Source organism: Lithobates pipiens, unplaced genomic scaffold (assembly GCF_037356315.1).
Source record: "Lithobates pipiens isolate NorthernLeopardFrog02 unplaced genomic scaffold, aLitPip1_a1.2 Scaffold_18, whole genome shotgun sequence".
Taxonomy (NCBI): Eukaryota; Metazoa; Chordata; class Amphibia; order Anura; family Ranidae; genus Lithobates; species Lithobates pipiens.
Window position 1 is genome coordinate 578,656,142 of NW_027507758.1, and position 20,087 is coordinate 578,676,228.

Genomic DNA, 20,087 nt, shown 5'->3' on the forward strand with positions numbered 1-20,087 from the left:
GAAGTGGTCCTTTTTGGCATTGAAGATTGCTTTCCGATAATTCTCTGTGAGACCTTTGTAGTTAAATAAGTTTTCCTCGGTGGGATTTCTTCTCCATGTTCTTTCCGCTCTTCTGCGTTCTGTCTTAATGCACACTACTGTCTTAATGCACACTACTGCAGTCGCTCTGACTTTAGAAAAGGTTCCTGTACTACTTCAATCCGACTTCTAGGCCGCAGGCACTGAACATGGGGGGGTGGGTGCTTTGGGGAAGGGGGGTGCCCTGTGGCCCTCCCACCCCAAAGCACGTTGTCCCCATATTGAGGACAAGGGCCTCTTCCCAACAACCCTGGCCGTTGGTTGTCAGGGTCTGCAGGCGGGGGCTTTTTGGAATCTGGGAGCCCCATTTAATAAGGGGGCCCCAGATCCCGGCCCCCCACCCTATGTGAATAAGTATGGGGTACATCACACCCCTACCCATTCACCTGAGGGAAAAAAGTGTCATTGAAAAAACACACTAGACAGGTTTTTAAAGTAATTTATTAGACAGCTCCGGGGGTCTTCTTCCGACTTCAGGGGTCTCTTCCGACTTCTTTGCTCTCTTTGGCCTCTTCCCCAGGTCTCTGGTTCTTCTCCCGGTTTCCAGTCATTCTGCCGGGCTCCTCCACTATCTTCTGCTCTTTTGCTGCTCTTTTGCTAGCAGTGGCCCCTTCTCCTTCATCTTGATCCTCTTCTCTTCTTCCGATGTTGACACGATGCTCTCTCCCGTTGTAATGCTGTGTGCGAGTTGTGCAACGACTTATATGGGCATGGGTCGTGGCCACCGGGTGATGTCACCCGGTGACCCCGCCCGTATGACGTCACAGTCTCGGGGCATGCTGGGACTGAGATTCACAGGCCTCACTAGGCCATGGCTGCCACGGATATCCCCGGAGCTCGGCGAGGCCTCCGGACCGTGCTTGGTGGGTAGGTATAAGGATAGATGAGAGTCCCTTACCTCCAGATCCATCCGGATTGAGATTCCCCCATTTTGCCTCAGATTGGCAAGATGGCGGCAGCAGAGGAATTCCGGAGGCTATCTCCCTCTCTTGATTACAGGCTGAGTTTCACCTAGGCTGGTAGGTTTTAGGAGCCTATCAGGTCAGTAGACACACGGATGGTGGCGGATTAACAATCAGGGTTCTGGAGCTTCTCGCAAAGATGTCCGCCACAGCTCACATATAGACACGCCCTTTTTCCAGGCACTATATTTAAAAAAAAATCATTTTTTTTGTTTCACTTTAAGCATTATTAAATCACTGCTCCTGAAAAAAAACATCAGTTTTTAAAACTTTGTTTCGAATTAATACAAGTGGCATGGGAAAGAACCCAGGTCCCCAAAAAATTTTTATGCCAATCACTTGCATATAAGCCTTTAAAATTTTTCATGTTTGTGTCCCATAGACTTTAATGGTGTTTGCATGTTTGCACAAAGTTTGTGCCTGTTCTCATGTTCTGCTTTGAAATGAACCGGGGAGTGTATGGATCATCCCTACTCCTCCACAGTGATGGCCAGCATCCCATTTGGACCCCAAAGGCTTTGATTTCCTTTTCTCCCATTACTCACCCCAGAAACTCCAATTCTGCTTCCACCATCTCTGGACCTTCTCCATCACGAACAGTTCCTGGACTCTTGTCCTGCAAAGAATACATTTGCAGGCCCTAGTTTGAAAGGTGTAAGCCAGCAAGCCCATTGTGCTCTTCACAGATCATTTGTTCTCTCCTAAATTCCACCACCAGGCTAACCTGCAGCAGATACATTAGTTTTGCCTTGGAGATGTATTTTTGACACTTTCTTTCCCCCTGGTATGCAACATATTCTGGAGTTGGTCTCAGGGTACTTTCTATTAAGATTCAAATTTAATGGAGTTAAAGGGGAAAGGGGTTTAACCTAGGGACATATGTATATAGCAAAATAGAGAGGAGTTAAGCATGCACAAGGGTTCCATGGTGTAATGGTTAGTACTCTGGATTTTGAATCCAGCAATCCGAGTTCAAATCTCGATGGGATCTTCATTAGAGTCGCATTGCAGATTTCAAAGGCCAGTGACAGCAGAAGTTGTTGCTAACGTGGCTGGTTGTGAAAATAGTGAAGGTAGCCAGATGCCCAGGTGTGCTAATCACAGATCATTCGTTCTCTCCTAAAGGCCACTATCAGGCAAACCTGCAGCAGATACATTAGCTTTGACTTGGAGAGGTCTTTTTGACCCTTTCTCTCCCCCTGGTATGCAACATGTTCTGAAGTTCTATTAAGATTCAAATTTAATGGAGAGAAACTGCTGCTCTTTTCCAAACAGCTGGTTGGAAGCTAAACAGTGGGGAACTTTAAATGGAAAGTGAACACGTATTGCTTTTGACTGCTGGTGAATGCTGGTTTGCATTTTTAGGTTTTTCCTGTAGCTTTTTAACACCTTTTTTCTGACACCTTTTAAACATTTTTTTCCTTGCTTCCTTCAGCCTACTAATTAAGGGGAGTGGTTAATTGGTCACAGGTGCTTGAGGCCTATATAACCTTTTGTCAAACTCATTGTGAGCCTGCTCATCTTTGAGTCTGTTGGAACTCTGTCCAAGTGGAGCTGGTCTAAGTGGTGAGTTTAAACCAGGAGTTGAAAACAGGAGGTTATAACAGGGGAGATAGTCAGTCATAAATTAAAAGCTGTGTAAATTCCAGAAAATGTACTCTAGTTTGTAGACACTATAACTTTTGAACAAACCAATAAATATATGCTTATTGACATTTTTTTAAACTAAAGACATGTGGCTGAATACATTTTGCCCTCAATGTATGACTAAAATTTAGTTTATTCGATTTTTCTAATAACAAAATGTAGAAAATCAAATACCTTCAAAAGAAAGCTCTATTTGTAGGAAGAAAAGGACGCAAATTTAATTTGGGTACAACATTGTATGACCACGCAATTACCAATTACTGTTAAAGCAGTGCAGAGCGAAATTGTAAAAAGAACTCTAATCCTTAGGCTGACAATTGGTCTGGGGCTTAAGTGGTTAAAACTGCTGGCCCACAGATGTATTCTTTGCAGGACAAGAGTTCAGGAACTGTTTATGATGGAGGAGGTCTAGAGATGGTGCAAGCATAATTGGAGTTTCTGGAGTGAGTAATGGGAGAACAGGAAATCAAGGCCTTTGGGGCCAAAATGGGATGCTGGCAATCACTGTGGAAGAGTAGAGATGAGGCCTGTTGAGAACTTTGAAGATGCAAGAAACTGGGAGAAATAGATACACCAGTGTTAAATTCCACAGGTGGCGTGAAGCATCCATATCCTCTGAACTTGAAAACTTGTCTTTGGACAGAAAACTTTGACAAAGATGGAGTTGAGAGGAATGGCTAGAAGATGAATTTCCCTAATTGTCATGTTTTGCTAAATCTGAGCAAAAAAGACAACTTAGCTTCTTCCTCCTGTTCCTGGTAAAAGTACTTAGGGTTGCAGATATTCTTTTTAAATACAGCTCTCTGTGTCATCAGTATGCTTTGGCAATTGGCTGGACCTGGGCAGCTGGCTACGCTCACAATTTTCACAACTAGCCACATTAGCAACAACTTCTGCTGTCATTGGCCTTTGTAGCCGTAAGACACAAATTGAAATTCCAAGATGAAATCTGCAATGAGCCTCTAAAGAAGGTCCCACCGAGATTCGAACTCGGATCGCTGGATTCAAAGTCCAGAGTGCTAACCATTACACCATGGAACCCTTGGGGCATGCTCAACTGCTCTCTATTTTGCTGGATACATATGTCCGTAGGTTAAGCCCCCTATCCCTTTAACTCCATTACATTTGAATCTTAAAAGAACTTAACCTGAGACCAACTCCAGAACATGTTGCATACCAGGGGGAGAGAAAAGGTCAAAAAGACCTCTCCAAGGCAAAACTAATGTATCTGCTGCAGGTTTGCCTGGTAGTGGCCTTTAGGAGATAACAAATGATCTGTGATTAGCACATCTGGGTGGCTGGCTACGCTCACTATTTTCACAACCAGCCACGTTAGCAACAACTTCTGCTGTCACTGGCCTTTGTGGCCGTAAGACACAAATTGAAATTCCAAGATGAAATCTGCAATGAGCCTCTAAGGAAGGTCCCACCGAGATTCGAACTCAGATCGCTGGATTCAAAGTCCAGAGTGCTAACCATTACACCATGGAACCCTTGGGCATGCTCAACTGCTCTCTATTTTGCTGTATACATATGTCCGTAGGTTAAGCCCCCTATCCCTTTAACTCCATTAAAATTGAATCTTAAAAGAACTTAACCTGAGACCAACTCCAGAACATGTTGCATACCAGGGGGAGAGAAAAGGTCAAAAAGACCTCTCCAAGTCAAAACTAATGTATCTGCTGCAGGTTTGCCTGGTAGTGGCCTTTAGGAGATAACAAATGATCTGTGATTAGCACATCTGGGTGGCTGGCTACGCTCACTATTTTCACAACCAGCCACGTTAGCAACAACTTCTGCTGTCACTGGCCTTTGTGGCCGTAAGAAACAAATTGAAATTCCAAGATGAAATCTGCAATGAGACTCTGATGAAGGTTCCACCGAGATTTGATCTCGGATCACTGTATTCAAAGTCCAGAGTGCTAACCATTACACCATGGAACCCTTGGGCATGCTCAACTGCTCTCTATTTTGCTGTATACATATGTCCGTAGGTTAAGCCCCCCTATCCCTTTAACTCCATTAAAATTGAATCTTAAAAGAACTTAACCTGAGACCAACTCCAGAACATGTTGCATACCAGGGGGAGAGAAAAGGTCAAAAAGACCTCTCCAAGGCAAAACTAATGTATCTGCTGCAAGTTTGCCTGGTGGTGGGCTTTAGGAGAGAACAAATGATCTGTGATTAGCACACTGGGCTCGCTGGCCTACGCCTTTCAAAACTGCTGGCCCGCAGATGTATTCTTTGCAGGACAAGTGTTCAGGAACTGTTTATGATGGAGGAGGTCCAGAGATGGTGCAAGCATAATTGGAGTTTCTGGAGTGAGTAATGGGAGAACAGGAAATCAAGGCCTTTGGGGCCAAAATGGGATGCTGGCAATCACTGTGGAAGAGTAGAGATGAGGCCTGTTGAGAACTTTGAAGATGCAAGAAACTGGGAGAAATAGATACACCAGTGTTAAATTCCACAGGTGGCGTGAAGCATCCATATCCTCTGAACTTGAAAACTTGTCTTTGGACAGAAAACTTTGACAAAGATGGAGTTGAGAGGAATGGCTAGAAGATGAATTTCCCTAATTGTCATGTTTTGCTAAATCTGAGCAAAAAAGACAACTTAGCTTCTTCCTCCTGTTCCTGGTAAAAGTACTTAGGGTTGCAGATATTCTTTTTAAATACAGCTCTCTGTGTCATCAGTATGCTTTGGCAATTGGCTGGACCTGGGCAGCTGGCTACGCTCACAATTTTCACAACTAGCCACATTAGCAACAACTTCTGCTGTCATTGGCCTTTGTAGCCGTAAGACACAAATTGAAATTCCAAGATGAAATCTGCAATGAGCCTCTAAAGAAGGTCCCACCGAGATTCGAACTCGGATCGCTGGATTCAAAGTCCAGAGTGCTAACCATTACACCATGGAACCCTTGGGGCATGCTCAACTGCTCTCTATTTTGCTGGATACATATGTCCGTAGGTTAAGCCCCCTATCCCTTTAACTCCATTACATTTGAATCTTAAAAGAACTTAACCTGAGACCAACTCCAGAACATGTTGCATACCAGGGGGAGAGAAAAGGTCAAAAAGACCTCTCCAAGTCAAAACTAATGTATCTGCTGCAGGTTTGCCTGGTAGTGGCCTTTAGGAGATAACAAATGATCTGTGATTAGCACATCTGGGTGGCTGGCTACGCTCACTATTTTCACAACCAGCCACGTTAGCAACAACTTCTGCTGTCACTGACCTTTGTGGCCGTAAGAAACAAATTGAAATTCCAAGATGAAATCTGCAATGAGACTCTGATGAAGGTTCCACCGAGATTTGATCTCGGATCACTGGATTCAAAGTCCAGAGTGCTAACCATTACACCATGGAACCCTTGGGCATGCTCAACTGCTCTCTATTTTGCTGTATACATATGTCCTTAGGTTAAGCCCCCTATCCCTTTAACTCCATTAAAATTGAATCTTAAAAGAACTTAACCTGAGACCAACTCCAGAACATGTTGCATACCAGGGGGAGAGAAAAGGTCAAAAAGACCTCTCCAAGGCAAAACTAATGTATCTGCTGCAAGTTTGCCTGGTGGTGGGCTTTAGGAGAGAACAAATGATCTGTGATTAGCACACTGGGCTCGCTGGCCTACGCCTTTCAAAACTGCTGGCCCGCAGATGTATTCTTTGCAGGACAAGAGTTCAGAAACTGTTTATGATGGAGGAGGTCTAGAGATGGTGCAAGCATAATTGGAGTTTCTGGAGTGAGTAATGGGAGAACAGGAAATCAAGGCCTTTGGGGCCAAAATGGGATGCTGGCAATCACTGTGGAAGAGTAGAGATGAGGCCTGTTGAGAACTTTGAAGATGCAAGAAACTGGGAGAAATAGATACACCAGTGTTAAATTCCACAGGTGGCGTGAAGCATCCATATCCTCTGAACTTGAAAACTTGTCTTTGAACAGAAAACTTTGACAAAGATGGAGTTGAGAGGAATGGCTAGAAGATGAATTTCCCTAATTGTCATGTTTTGCTAAATCTGAGCAAAAAAGACAACTTAGCTTCTTCCTCCTGTTCCTGGTAAAAGTACTTAGGGTTGCAGATATTCTTTTTAAATACAGCTCTCTGTGTCATCAGTATGCTTTGGCAATTGGCTGGACCTGGGCAGCTGGCTACGCTCACAATTTTCACAACTAGCCACATTAGCAACAACTTCTGCTGTCATTGGCCTTTGTAGCCGTAAGACACAAATTGAAATTCCAAGATGAAATCTGCAATGAGCCTCTAAAGAAGGTCCCACCGAGATTCGAACTCGGATCGCTGGATTCAAAGTCCAGAGTGCTAACCATTACACCATGGAACCCTTGGGGCATGCTCAACTGCTCTCTATTTTGCTGGATACATATGTCCGTAGGTTAAGCCCCCTATCCCTTTAACTCCATTACATTTGAATCTTAAAAGAACTTAACCTGAGACCAACTCCAGAACATGTTGCATACCAGGGGGAGAGAAAAGGTCAAAAAGACCTCTCCAAGTCAAAACTAATGTATCTGCTGCAGGTTTGCCTGGTAGTGGCCTTTAGGAGATAACAAATGATCTGTGATTAGCACATCTGGGTGGCTGGCTACGCTCACTATTTTCACAACCAGCCACGTTAGCAACAACTTCTGCTGTCACTGGCCTTTGTGGCCGTAAGAAACAAATTGAAATTCCAAGATGAAATCTGCAATGAGACTCTGATGAAGGTTCCACCGAGATTTGATCTCGGATCACTGGATTCAAAGTCCAGAGTGCTAACCATTACACCATGGAACCCTTGGGCATGCTCAACTGCTCTCTATTTTGCTGTATACATATGTCCTTAGGTTAAGCCCCCTATCCCTTTAACTCCATTAAAATTGAATCTTAAAAGAACTTAACCTGAGACCAACTCCAGAACATGTTGCATACCAGGGGGAGAGAAAAGGTCAAAAAGACCTCTCCAAGGCAAAACTAATGTATCTGCTGCAAGTTTGCCTGGTGGTGGGCTTTAGGAGAGAACAAATGATCTGTGATTAGCACACTGGGCTCGCTGGCCTACGCCTTTCAAAACTGCTGGCCCGCAGATGTATTCTTTGCAGGACAAGAGTTCAGAAACTGTTTATGATGGAGGAGGTCTAGAGATGGTGCAAGCATAATTGGAGTTTCTGGAGTGAGTAATGGGAGAACAGGAAATCAAGGCCTTTGGGGCCAAAATGGGATGCTGGCAATCACTGTGGAAGAGTAGAGATGAGGCCTGTTGAGAACTTTGAAGATGCAAGAAACTGGGAGAAATAGATACACCAGTGTTAAATTCCACAGGTGGCGTGAAGCATCCATATCCTCTGAACTTGAAAACTTGTCTTTGAACAGAAAACTTTGACAAAGATGGAGTTGAGAGGAATGGCTAGAAGATGAATTTCCCTAATTGTCATGTTTTGCTAAATCTGAGCAAAAAAGACAACTTAGCTTCTTCCTCCTGTTCCTGGTAAAAGTACTTAGGGTTGCAGATATTCTTTTTAAATACAGCTCTCTGTGTCATCAGTATGCTTTGGCAATTGGCTGGACCTGGGCAGCTGGCTACGCTCACAATTTTCACAACTAGCCACATTAGCAACAACTTCTGCTGTCATTGGCCTTTGTAGCCGTAAGACACAAATTGAAATTCCAAGATGAAATCTGCAATGAGCCTCTAAAGAAGGTCCCACCGAGATTCGAACTCGGATCGCTGGATTCAAAGTCCAGAGTGCTAACCATTACACCATGGAACCCTTGGGGCATGCTCAACTGCTCTCTATTTTGCTGGATACATATGTCCGTAGGTTAAGCCCCCTATCCCTTTAACTCCATTACATTTGAATCTTAAAAGAACTTAACCTGAGACCAACTCCAGAACATGTTGCATACCAGGGGGAGAGAAAAGGTCAAAAAGACCTCTCCAAGTCAAAACTAATGTATCTGCTGCAGGTTTGCCTGGTAGTGGCCTTTAGGAGATAACAAATGATCTGTGATTAGCACATCTGGGTGGCTGGCTACGCTCACTATTTTCACAACCAGCCACGTTAGCAACAACTTCTGCTGTCACTGGCCTTTGTGGCCGTAAGAAACAAATTGAAATTCCAAGATGAAATCTGCAATGAGACTCTGATGAAGGTTCCACCGAGATTTGATCTCGGATCACTGGATTCAAAGTCCAGAGTGCTAACCATTACACCATGGAACCCTTGGGCATGCTCAACTGCTCTCTATTTTGCTGTATACATATGTCCTTAGGTTAAGCCCCCTATCCCTTTAACTCCATTAAAATTGAATCTTAAAAGAACTTAACCTGAGACCAACTCCAGAACATGTTGCATACCAGGGGGAGAGAAAAGGTCAAAAAGACCTCTCCAAGGCAAAACTAATGTATCTGCTGCAAGTTTGCCTGGTGGTGGGCTTTAGGAGAGAACAAATGATCTGTGATTAGCACACTGGGCTCGCTGGCCTACGCCTTTCAAAACTGCTGGCCCGCAGATGTATTCTTTGCAGGACAAGAGTTCAGAAACTGTTTATGATGGAGGAGGTCTAGAGATGGTGCAAGCATAATTGGAGTTTCTGGAGTGAGTAATGGGAGAACAGGAAATCAAGGCCTTTGGGGCCAAAATGGGATGCTGGCAATCACTGTGGAAGAGTAGAGATGAGGCCTGTTGAGAACTTTGAAGATGCAAGAAACTGGGAGAAATAGATACACCAGTGTTAAATTCCACAGGTGGCGTGAAGCATCCATATCCTCTGAACTTGAAAACTTGTCTTTGGACAGAAAACTTTGACAAAGATGGAGTTGAGAGGAATGGCTAGAAGATGAATTTCCCTAATTGTCATGTTTTGCTAAATCTGAGCAAAAAAGACAACTTAGCTTCTTCCTCCTGTTCCTGGTAAAAGTACTTAGGGTTGCAGATATTCTTTTTAAATACAGCTCTCTGTGTCATCAGTATGCTTTGGCAATTGGCTGGACCTGGGCAGCTGGCTACGCTCACAATTTTCACAACTAGCCACATTAGCAACAACTTCTGCTGTCATTGGCCTTTGTAGCCGTAAGACACAAATTGAAATTCCAAGATGAAATCTGCAATGAGCCTCTAAAGAAGGTCCCACCGAGATTCGAACTCGGATCGCTGGATTCAAAGTCCAGAGTGCTAACTATTACACCATGGAACCCTTGGGGCATGCTCAACTGCTCTCTATTTTGCTGGATACATATGTCCGTAGGTTAAGCCCCCTATCCCTTTAACTCCATTACATTTGAATCTTAAAAGAACTTAACCTGAGACCAACTCCAGAACATGTTGCATACCAGGGGGAGAGAAAAGGTCAAAAAGACCTCTCCAAGTCAAAACTAATGTATCTGCTGCAGGTTTGCCTGGTAGTGGCCTTTAGGAGATAACAAATGATCTGTGATTAGCACATCTGGGTGGCTGGCTACGCTCACTATTTTCACAACCAGCCACGTTAGCAACAACTTCTGCTGTCACTGGCCTTTGTGGCCGTAAGAAACAAATTGAAATTCCAAGATGAAATCTGCAATGAGACTCTGATGAAGGTTCCACCGAGATTTGATCTCGGATCACTGGATTCAAAGTCCAGAGTGCTAACCATTACACCATGGAACCCTTGGGCATGCTCAACTGCTCTCTATTTTGCTGTATACATATGTCCTTAGGTTAAGCCCCCTATCCCTTTAACTCCATTAAAATTGAATCTTAAAAGAACTTAACCTGAGACCAACTCCAGAACATGTTGCATACCAGGGGGAGAGAAAAGGTCAAAAAGACCTCTCCAAGGCAAAACTAATGTATCTGCTGCAAGTTTGCCTGGTGGTGGGCTTTAGGAGAGAACAAATGATCTGTGATTAGCACACTGGGCTCGCTGGCCTACGCCTTTCAAAACTGCTGGCCCGCAGATGTATTCTTTGCAGGACAAGAGTTCAGAAACTGTTTATGATGGAGGAGGTCTAGAGATGGTGCAAGCATAATTGGAGTTTCTGGAGTGAGTAATGGGAGAACAGGAAATCAAGGCCTTTGGGGCCAAAATGGGATGCTGGCAATCACTGTGGAAGAGTAGAGATGAGGCCTGTTGAGAACTTTGAAGATGCAAGAAACTGGGAGAAATAGATACACCAGTGTTAAATTCCACAGGTGGCGTGAAGCATCCATATCCTCTGAACTTGAAAACTTGTCTTTGGACAGAAAACTTTGACAAAGATGGAGTTGAGAGGAATGGCTAGAAGATGAATTTCCCTAATTGTCATGTTTTGCTAAATCTGAGCAAAAAAGACAACTTAGCTTCTTCCTCCTGTTCCTGGTAAAAGTACTTAGGGTTGCAGATATTCTTTTTAAATACAGCTCTCTGTGTCATCAGTATGCTTTGGCAATTGGCTGGACCTGGGCAGCTGGCTACGCTCACAATTTTCACAACTAGCCACATTAGCAACAACTTCTGCTGTCATTGGCCTTTGTAGCCGTAAGACACAAATTGAAATTCCAAGATGAAATCTGCAATGAGCCTCTAAAGAAGGTCCCACCGAGATTCGAACTCGGATCGCTGGATTCAAAGTCCAGAGTGCTAACCATTACACCATGGAACCCTTGGGGCATGCTCAACTGCTCTCTATTTTGCTGGATACATATGTCCGTAGGTTAAACCCCCTATCCCTTTAACTCCATTACATTTGAATCTTAAAAGAACTTAACCTGAGACCAACTCCAGAACATGTTGCATACCAGGGGGAGAGAAAAGGTCAAAAAGACCTCTCCAAGTCAAAACTAATGTATCTGCTGCAGGTTTGCCTGGTAGTGGCCTTTAGGAGATAACAAATGATCTGTGATTAGCACATCTGGGTGGCTGGCTACGCTCACTATTTTCACAACCAGCCACGTTAGCAACAACTTCTGCTGTCACTGGCCTTTGTGGCCGTAAGAAACAAATTGAAATTCCAAGATGAAATCTGCAATGAGACTCTGATGAAGGTTCCACCGAGATTTGATCTCGGATCACTGGATTCAAAGTCCAGAGTGCTAACCATTACACCATGGAACCCTTGGGCATGCTCAACTGCTCTCTATTTTGCTGTATACATATGTCCGTAGGTTAAGCCCCCTATCCCTTTAACTCCATTAAAATTGAATCTTAAAAGAACTTAACCTGAGACCAACTCCAGAACATGTTGCATACCAGGGGGAGAGAAAAGGTCAAAAAGACCTCTCCAAGGCAAAACTAATGTATCTGCTGCAAGTTTGCCTGGTGGTGGGCTTTAGGAGAGAACAAATGATCTGTGATTAGCACACTGGGCTCGCTGGCCTACGCCTTTCAAAACTGCTGGCCCGCAGATGTATTCTTTGCAGGACAAGAGTTCAGGAACTGTTTATGATGGAGGAGGTCTAGAGATGGTGCAAGCATAATTGGAGTTTCTGGAGTGAGTAATGGGAGAACAGGAAATCAAGGCCTTTGGGGCCAAAATGGGATGCTGGCAATCACTGTGGAAGAGTAGAGATGAGGCCTGTTGAGAACTTTGAAGATGCAAGAAACTGGGAGAAATAGATACACCAGTGTTAAATTCCACAGGTGGCGTGAAGCATCCATATCCTCTGAACTTGAAAACTTGTCTTTGGACAGAAAACTTTGACAAAGATGGAGTTGAGAGGAATGGCTAGAAGATGAATTTCCCTAATTGTCATGTTTTGCTAAATCTGAGCAAAAAAGACAACTTAGCTTCTTCCTCCTGTTCCTGGTAAAAGTACTTAGGGTTGCAGATATTCTTTTTAAATACAGCTCTCTGTGTCATCAGTATGCTTTGGCAATTTGCTGGACCTGGGCAGCTGGCTACGCTCACAATTTTCACAACTAGCCACATTAGCAACAACTTCTGCTGTCATTGGCCTTTGTAGCCGTAAGACACAAATTGAAATTCCAAGATGAAATCTGCAATGAGCCTCTAAAGAAGGTCCCACCGAGATTCGAACTCGGATCGCTGGATTCAAAGTCCAGAGTGCTAACCATTACACCAAGGAACCCTTGGGGCATGCTCAACTGATCTCTATTTTGCTGGATACATATGTCCGTAGGTTAAGCCCCCTATCCCTTTAACTCCATTAAAATTGAATCTTAAAAGAACTTAACCTGAGACCAACTCCAGAACATGTTGCATACCAGGGGGAGAGAAAAGGTCAAAAAGACCTCTCCAAGGCAAAACTAATGTATCTGCTGCAAGTTTGCCTGGTGGTGGGCTTTAGGAGAGAACAAATGATCTGTGATTAGCACACTGGGCTCGCTGGCCTACGCCTTTCAAAACTGCTGGCCCGCAGATGTATTCTTTGCAGGACAAGAGTTCAGAAACTGTTTATGATGGAGGAGGTCTAGAGATGGTGCAAGCATAATTGGAGTTTCTGGAGTGAGTAATGGGAGAACAGGAAATCAAGGCCTTTGGGGCCAAAATGGGATGCTGGCAATCACTGTGGAAGAGTAGAGATGAGGCCTGTTGAGAACTTTGAAGATGCAAGAAACTGGGAGAAATAGATACACCAGTGTTAAATTCCACAGGTGGCGTGAAGCATCCATATCCTCTGAACTTGAAAACTTGTCTTTGGACAGAAAACTTTGACAAAGATGGAGTTGAGAGGAATGGCTAGAAGATGAATTTCCCTAATTGTCATGTTTTGCTAAATCTGAGCAAAAAAGACAACTTAGCTTCTTCCTCCTGTTCCTGGTAAAAGTACTTAGGGTTGCAGATATTCTTTTTAAATACAGCTCTCTGTGTCATCAGTATGCTTTGGCAATTGGCTGGACCTGGGCAGCTGGCTACGCTCACAATTTTCACAACTAGCCACATTAGCAACAACTTCTGCTGTCATTGGCCTTTGTAGCCGTAAGACACAAATAGAAATTCCAAGATGAAATCTGCAATGAGCCTCTAAAGAAGGTCCCACCGAGATTCGAACTCGGATCGCTGGATTCAAAGTCCAGAGTGCTAACCATTACACCAAGGAACCCTTGGGGCATGCTCAACTGCTCTCTATTTTGCTGGATACATATGTCCGTAGGTTAAGCCCCCTATCCCTTTAACTCCATTACATTTGAATCTTAAAAGAACTTAACCTGAGACCAACTCCAGAACATGTTGCATACCAGGGGGAGAGAAAAGGTCAAAAAGACCTCTCCAAGTCAAAACTAATGTATCTGCTGCAGGTTTGCCTGGTAGTGGCCTTTAGGAGATAACAAATGATCTGTGATTAGCACATCTGGGTGGCTGGCTACGCTCACTATTTTCACAACCAGCCACGTTAGCAACAACTTCTGCTGTCACTGGCCTTTGTGGCCGTAAGAAACAAATTGAAATTCCAAGATGAAATCTGCAATGAGACTCTGATGAAGGTTCCACCGAGATTTGATCTCGGATCACTGGATTCAAAGTCCAGAGTGCTAACCATTACACCATGGAACCCTTGGGCATGCTCAACTGCTCTCTATTTTGCTGTATACATATGTCCGTAGGTTAAGCCCCCTATCCCTTTAACTCCATTAAAATTGAATCTTAAAAGAACTTAACCTGAGACCAACTCCAGAACATGTTGCATACCAGGGGGAGAGAAAAGGTCAAAAAGACCTCTCCAAGGCAAAACTAATGTATCTGCTGCAAGTTTGCCTGGTGGTGGGCTTTAGGAGAGAACAAATGATCTGTGATTAGCACACTGGGCTCGCTGGCCTACGCCTTTCAAAACTGCTGGCCCGCAGATGTATTCTTTGCAGGACAAGAGTTCAGGAACTGTTTATGATGGAGGAGGTCTAGAGATGGTGCAAGCATAATTGGAGTTTCTGGAGTGAGTAATGGGAGAACAGGAAATCAAGGCCTTTGGGGCCAAAATGGGATGCTGGCAATCACTGTGGAAGAGTAGAGATGAGGCCTGTTGAGAACTTTGAAGATGCAAGAAACTGGGAGAAATAGATACACCAGTGTTAAATTCCACAGGTGGCGTGAAGCATCCATATCCTCTGAACTTGAAAACTTGTCTTTGAACAGAAAACTTTGACAAAGATGGAGTTGAGAGGAATGGCTAGAAGATGAATTTCCCTAATTGTCATGTTTTGCTAAATCTGAGCAAAAAAGACAACTTAGCTTCTTCCTCCTGTTCCTGGTAAAAGTACTTAGGGTTGCAGATATTCTTTTTAAATACAGCTCTCTGTGTCATCAGTATGCTTTGGCAATTGGCTGGACCTGGGCAGCTGGCTACGCTCACAATTTTCACAACTAGCCACATTAGCAACAACTTCTGCTGTCATTGGCCTTTGTAGCCGTAAGACACAAATTGAAATTCCAAGATGAAATCTGCAATGAGCCTCTAAAGAAGGTCCCACCGAGATTCGAACTCGGATCGCTGGATTCAAAGTCCAGAGTGCTAACCATTACACCATGGAACCCTTGGGGCATGCTCAACTGCTCTCTATTTTGCTGGATACATATGTCCGTAGGTTAAGCCCCCTATCCCTTTAACTCCATTACATTTGAATCTTAAAAGAACTTAACCTGAGACCAACTCCAGAACATGTTGCATACCAGGGGGAGAGAAAAGGTCAAAAAGACCTCTCCAAGTCAAAACTAATGTATCTGCTGCAGGTTTGCCTGGTAGTGGCCTTTAGGAGATAACAAATGATCTGTGATTAGCACATCTGGGTGGCTGGCTACGCTCACTATTTTCACAACCAGCCACGTTAGCAACAACTTCTGCTGTCACTGGCCTTTGTGGCCGTAAGAAACAAATTGAAATTCCAAGATGAAATCTGCAATGAGACTCTGATGAAGGTTCCACCGAGATTTGATCTCGGATCACTGGATTCAAAGTCCAGAGTGCTAACCATTACACCATGGAACCCTTGGGCATGCTCAACTGCTCTCTATTTTGCTGTATACATATGTCCTTAGGTTAAGCCCCCTATCCCTTTAACTCCATTAAAATTGAATCTTAAAAGAACTTAACCTGAGACCAACTCCAGAACATGTTGCATACCAGGGGGAGAGAAAAGGTCAAAAAGACCTCTCCAAGGCAAAACTAATGTATCTGCTGCAAGTTTGCCTGGTGGTGGGCTTTAGGAGAGAACAAATGATCTGTGATTAGCACACTGGGCTCGCTGGCCTACGCCTTTCAAAACTGCTGGCCCGCAGATGTATTCTTTGCAGGACAAGAGTTCAGGAACTGTTTATGATGGAGGAGGTCTAGAGATGGTGCAAGCATAATTGGAGTTTCTGGAGTGAGTAATGGGAGAACAGGAAATCAAGGCCTTTGGGGCCAAAATGGGATGCTGGCAATCACTGTGGAAGAGTAGAGATGAGGCCTGTTGAGAACTTTGAAGATGCAAGAAACTGGGAGAAATAGATACACCAGTGTTAAATTCCACAGGTGGCGTGAAGCATCCATATCCTCTGAACTTGAAAACTTGTCTTTGGACAGAAAACTTTGACAAAGATGGAGTTGAGAGGAATGGCTAGAAGATGAATTTCCCTAATTGTCATGTTTTGCTAAATCTGAGCAAAAAAGACAACTTAGCTTCTTCCTCCTGTTCCTGGTAAAAGTACTTAGGGTTGCAGATATTCTTTTTAAATACAGCTCTCTGTGTCATCAGTATGCTTTGGCAATTGGCTGGACCTGGGCAGCTGGCTACGCTCACAATTTTCACAACTAGCCACATTAGCAACAACTTCTGCTGTCATTGGCCTTTGTAGCCGTAAGACACAAATTGAAATTCCAAGATGAAATCTGCAATGAGCCTCTAAAGAAGGTCCCACCGAGATTCGAACTCGGATCGCTGGATTCAAAGTCCAGAGTGCTAACCATTACACCATGGAACCCTTGGGGCATGCTCAACTGCTCTCTATTTTGCTGGATACATATGTCCGTAGGTTAAGCCCCCTATCCCTTTAACTCCATTACATTTGAATCTTAAAAGAACTTAACCTGAGACCAACTCCAGAACATGTTGCATACCAGGGGGAGAGAAAAGGTCAAAAAGACCTCTCCAAGTCAAAACTAATGTATCTGCTGCAGGTTTGCCTGGTAGTGGCCTTTAGGAGATAACAAATGATCTGTGATTAGCACATCTGGGTGGCTGGCTACGCTCACTATTTTCACAACCAGCCACGTTAGCAACAACTTCTGCTGTCACTGGCCTTTGTGGCCGTAAGAAACAAATTGAAATTCCAAGATGAAATCTGCAATGAGACTCTGATGAAGGTTCCACCGAGATTTGATCTCGGATCACTGGATTCAAAGTCCAGAGTGCTAACCATTACACCATGGAACCCTTGGGCATGCTCAACTGCTCTCTATTTTGCTGTATACATATGTCCTTAGGTTAAGCCCCCTATCCCTTTAACTCCATTAAAATTGAATCTTAAAAGAACTTAACCTGAGACCAACTCCAGAACATGTTGCATACCAGGGGGAGAGAAAAGGTCAAAAAGACCTCTCCAAGGCAAAACTAATGTATCTGCTGCAAGTTTGCCTGGTGGTGGGCTTTAGGAGAGAACAAATGATCTGTGATTAGCACACTGGGCTCGCTGGCCTACGCCTTTCAAAACTGCTGGCCCGCAGATGTATTCTTTGCAGGACAAGAGTTCAGAAACTGTTTATGATGGAGGAGGTCTAGAGATGGTGCAAGCATAATTGGAGTTTCTGGAGTGAGTAATGGGAGAACAGGAAATCAAGGCCTTTGGGGCCAAAATGGGATGCTGGCAATCACTGTGGAAGAGTAGAGATGAGGCCTGTTGAGAACTTTGAAGATGCAAGAAACTGGGAGAAATAGATACACCAGTGTTAAATTCCACAGGTGGCGTGAAGCATCCATATCCTCTGAACTTGAAAACTTGTCTTTGGACAGAAAACTTTGACAAAGATGGAGTTGAGAGGAATGGCTAGAAGATGAATTTCCCTAATTGTCATGTTTTGCTAAATCTGAGCAAAAAAGACAACTTAGCTTCTTCCTCCTGTTCCTGGTAAAAGTACTTAGGGTTGCAGATATTCTTTTTAAATACAGCTCTCTGTGTCATCAGTATGCTTTGGCAATTGGCTGGACCTGGGCAGCTGGCTACGCTCACAATTTTCACAACTAGCCACATTAGCAACAACTTCTGCTGTCATTGGCCTTTGTAGCCGTAAGACACAAATTGAAATTCCAAGATGAAATCTGCAATGAGCCTCTAAAGAAGGTCCCACCGAGATTCGAACTCGGATCGCTGGATTCAAAGTCCAGAGTGCTAACCATTACACCAAGGAACCCTTGGGGCATGCTCAACTGCTCTCTATTTTGCTGGATACATATGTCCGTAGGTTAAGCCCCCTATCCCTTTAACTCCATTACATTTGAATCTTAAAAGAACTTAACCTGAGACCAACTCCAGAACATGTTGCATACCAGGGGGAGAGAAAAGGTCAAAAAGACCTCTCCAAGTCAAAACTAATGTATCTGCTGCAGGTTTGCCTGGTAGTGGCCTTTAGGAGATAACAAATGATCTGTGATTAGCACATCTGGGTGGCTGGCTACGCTCACTATTTTCACAACCAGCCACGTTAGCAACAACTTCTGCTGTCACTGGCCTTTGTGGCCGTAAGAAACAAATTGAAATTCCAAGATGAAATCTGCAATGAGACTCTGATGAAGGTTCCACCGAGATTTGATCTCGGATCACTGGATTCAAAGTCCAGAGTGCTAACCATTACACCATGGAACCCTTGAGCATGCTCAACTGCTCTCTATTTTGCTGTATACATATGTCCGTAGGTTAAGCCCCCTATCCCTTTAACTCCATTAAAATTGAATCTTAAAAGAACTTAACCTGAGACCAACTCCAGAACATGTTGCATACCAGGGGGAGAGAAAAGGTCAAAAAGACCTCTCCAAGGAAAAACTAATGTATCTGCTGCAAGTTTGCCTGGTGGTGGGCTTTAGGAGAGAACAAATGATCTGTGATTAGCACACTGGGCTCGCTGGCCTACGCCTTTCAAAACTGCTGGCCCGCAGATGTATTCTTTGCAGGACAAGAGTTCAGGAACTGTTTATGATGGAGGAGGTCTAGAGATGGTGCAAGCATAATTGGAGTTTCTGGAGTGAGTAATGGGAGAACAGGAAATCAAGGCCTTTGGGGCCAAAATGGGATGCTGGCAATCACTGTGGAAGAGTAGAGATGAGGCCTGTTGAGAACTTTGAAGATGCAAGAAACTGGGAGAAATAGATACACCAGTGTTAAATTCCACAGGTGGCGTGAAGCATCCATATCCTCTGAACTTGAAAACTTGTCTTTGGACAGAAAACTTTGACAAAGATGGAGTTGAGAGGAATGGCTAGAAGATGAATTTCCCTAATTGTCATGTTTTGCTAAATCTGAGCAAAAAAGACAACTTAGCTTCTTCCTCCTGTTCCTGGTAAAAGTACTTAGGGTTGCAGATATTCTTTTTAAATACAGCTCTCTGTGTCATCAGTATGCTTTGGCAATTGGCTGGACCTGGGCAGCTGGCTACGCTCACAATTTTCACAACTAGCCACATTAGCAACAACTTCTGCTGTCATTGGCCTTTGTAGCCGTAAGACACAAATTGAAATTCCAAGATGAAATCTGCAATGAGCCTCTAAAGAAGGTCCCACCGAGATTCGAACTCGGATCACTGGATTCAAAGTCCAGAGTGCTAACCATTACACCATGGAACCCTTGGGGCATGCTCAACTGCTCTCTATTTTGCTGGATACATATGTCCGTAGGTTAAGCCCCCTATCCCTTTAACTCCATTAAAATTGAATCTTAAAAGAACTTAACCTGATACCAACTCCAGAACATGTTGCATACCAGGGGGAGAGAAAAGGTCAAAAAGACCTCTCCAAGGCAAAACTAATGTATCTGCTGCAAGTTTGCCTGGTGGTGGGCTTTAGGAGAGAACAAATGATCTGTGATTAGCACACTGGGCTCGCTGTCCTACGCCTTTCAAAACTGCTGGCCCGCAGATGTATTCTTTGCAGGACAAGAGTTCAGGAACTGTTTATGATGGAGGAGGTCTAGAGATGGTGCAAGCATAATTGGAGTTTCTGGAGTGAGTAATGGGAGAACAGGAAATCAAGGCCTTTGGGGCCAAAATGGGATGCTGGCAATCACTGTGGAAGAGTAGAGATGAGGCCTGTTGAGAACTTTGAAGATGCAAGAAACTGGGAGAAATAGATACACCAGTGTTAAATTCCACAGGTGGCGTGAAGCATCCATATCCTCTGAACTTGAAAACTTGTCTTTGGACAGAAAACTTTGACAAAGATGGAGTTGAGAGGAATGGCTAGAAGATGAATTTCCCTAATTGTCATGTTTTGCTAAATCTGAGCAAAAAAGACAACTTA

The 20,087-nt window shown here is 43.9% G+C and overlaps 22 non-coding genes across 22 annotated transcripts; all 22 read right to left on the reverse strand.

The window, feature by feature from the left end:
- Window positions 1-3,656: 3,656 nt before the first annotated feature.
- On the reverse strand, window positions 3,657-3,728 carry TRNAQ-UUG (transfer RNA glutamine (anticodon UUG)). Its single transcript has one exon. It is a non-coding gene; the product is annotated as a tRNA-Gln (tRNA).
- A 380-nt stretch (window positions 3,729-4,108) lies between these two features.
- On the reverse strand, window positions 4,109-4,180 carry TRNAQ-UUG (transfer RNA glutamine (anticodon UUG)). Its single transcript has one exon. It is a non-coding gene; the product is annotated as a tRNA-Gln (tRNA).
- Window positions 4,181-5,534: 1,354 nt separating this feature from the next.
- On the reverse strand, window positions 5,535-5,606 carry TRNAQ-UUG (transfer RNA glutamine (anticodon UUG)). Its single transcript has one exon. It is a non-coding gene; the product is annotated as a tRNA-Gln (tRNA).
- Window positions 5,607-5,986: 380 nt separating this feature from the next.
- Window positions 5,987-6,058, reverse strand: TRNAQ-UUG (transfer RNA glutamine (anticodon UUG)). The gene has a single exon. It is a non-coding gene; the product is annotated as a tRNA-Gln (tRNA).
- Window positions 6,059-6,960: 902 nt separating this feature from the next.
- TRNAQ-UUG (transfer RNA glutamine (anticodon UUG)) lies at window positions 6,961-7,032 on the reverse strand. The gene has a single exon. It is a non-coding gene; the product is annotated as a tRNA-Gln (tRNA).
- Window positions 7,033-7,412: 380 nt separating this feature from the next.
- On the reverse strand, window positions 7,413-7,484 carry TRNAQ-UUG (transfer RNA glutamine (anticodon UUG)). Its single transcript has one exon. It is a non-coding gene; the product is annotated as a tRNA-Gln (tRNA).
- A 902-nt stretch (window positions 7,485-8,386) lies between these two features.
- TRNAQ-UUG (transfer RNA glutamine (anticodon UUG)) lies at window positions 8,387-8,458 on the reverse strand. Its single transcript has one exon. It is a non-coding gene; the product is annotated as a tRNA-Gln (tRNA).
- Window positions 8,459-8,838: 380 nt separating this feature from the next.
- TRNAQ-UUG (transfer RNA glutamine (anticodon UUG)) lies at window positions 8,839-8,910 on the reverse strand. The gene has a single exon. It is a non-coding gene; the product is annotated as a tRNA-Gln (tRNA).
- A 902-nt stretch (window positions 8,911-9,812) lies between these two features.
- Window positions 9,813-9,884, reverse strand: TRNAQ-UUG (transfer RNA glutamine (anticodon UUG)). The gene has a single exon. It is a non-coding gene; the product is annotated as a tRNA-Gln (tRNA).
- A 380-nt stretch (window positions 9,885-10,264) lies between these two features.
- TRNAQ-UUG (transfer RNA glutamine (anticodon UUG)) lies at window positions 10,265-10,336 on the reverse strand. The gene has a single exon. It is a non-coding gene; the product is annotated as a tRNA-Gln (tRNA).
- Window positions 10,337-11,238: 902 nt separating this feature from the next.
- TRNAQ-UUG (transfer RNA glutamine (anticodon UUG)) lies at window positions 11,239-11,310 on the reverse strand. The gene has a single exon. It is a non-coding gene; the product is annotated as a tRNA-Gln (tRNA).
- Window positions 11,311-11,690: 380 nt separating this feature from the next.
- On the reverse strand, window positions 11,691-11,762 carry TRNAQ-UUG (transfer RNA glutamine (anticodon UUG)). The gene has a single exon. It is a non-coding gene; the product is annotated as a tRNA-Gln (tRNA).
- A 902-nt stretch (window positions 11,763-12,664) lies between these two features.
- On the reverse strand, window positions 12,665-12,736 carry TRNAQ-UUG (transfer RNA glutamine (anticodon UUG)). Its single transcript has one exon. It is a non-coding gene; the product is annotated as a tRNA-Gln (tRNA).
- A 903-nt stretch (window positions 12,737-13,639) lies between these two features.
- Window positions 13,640-13,711, reverse strand: TRNAQ-UUG (transfer RNA glutamine (anticodon UUG)). Its single transcript has one exon. It is a non-coding gene; the product is annotated as a tRNA-Gln (tRNA).
- Window positions 13,712-14,091: 380 nt separating this feature from the next.
- TRNAQ-UUG (transfer RNA glutamine (anticodon UUG)) lies at window positions 14,092-14,163 on the reverse strand. Its single transcript has one exon. It is a non-coding gene; the product is annotated as a tRNA-Gln (tRNA).
- Window positions 14,164-15,065: 902 nt separating this feature from the next.
- Window positions 15,066-15,137, reverse strand: TRNAQ-UUG (transfer RNA glutamine (anticodon UUG)). The gene has a single exon. It is a non-coding gene; the product is annotated as a tRNA-Gln (tRNA).
- Window positions 15,138-15,517: 380 nt separating this feature from the next.
- On the reverse strand, window positions 15,518-15,589 carry TRNAQ-UUG (transfer RNA glutamine (anticodon UUG)). The gene has a single exon. It is a non-coding gene; the product is annotated as a tRNA-Gln (tRNA).
- Window positions 15,590-16,491: 902 nt separating this feature from the next.
- On the reverse strand, window positions 16,492-16,563 carry TRNAQ-UUG (transfer RNA glutamine (anticodon UUG)). Its single transcript has one exon. It is a non-coding gene; the product is annotated as a tRNA-Gln (tRNA).
- Window positions 16,564-16,943: 380 nt separating this feature from the next.
- TRNAQ-UUG (transfer RNA glutamine (anticodon UUG)) lies at window positions 16,944-17,015 on the reverse strand. Its single transcript has one exon. It is a non-coding gene; the product is annotated as a tRNA-Gln (tRNA).
- A 902-nt stretch (window positions 17,016-17,917) lies between these two features.
- TRNAQ-UUG (transfer RNA glutamine (anticodon UUG)) lies at window positions 17,918-17,989 on the reverse strand. Its single transcript has one exon. It is a non-coding gene; the product is annotated as a tRNA-Gln (tRNA).
- A 380-nt stretch (window positions 17,990-18,369) lies between these two features.
- TRNAQ-UUG (transfer RNA glutamine (anticodon UUG)) lies at window positions 18,370-18,441 on the reverse strand. The gene has a single exon. It is a non-coding gene; the product is annotated as a tRNA-Gln (tRNA).
- Window positions 18,442-19,343: 902 nt separating this feature from the next.
- Window positions 19,344-19,415, reverse strand: TRNAQ-UUG (transfer RNA glutamine (anticodon UUG)). The gene has a single exon. It is a non-coding gene; the product is annotated as a tRNA-Gln (tRNA).
- Between the last annotated feature and the right edge of the window lie 672 nt (window positions 19,416-20,087).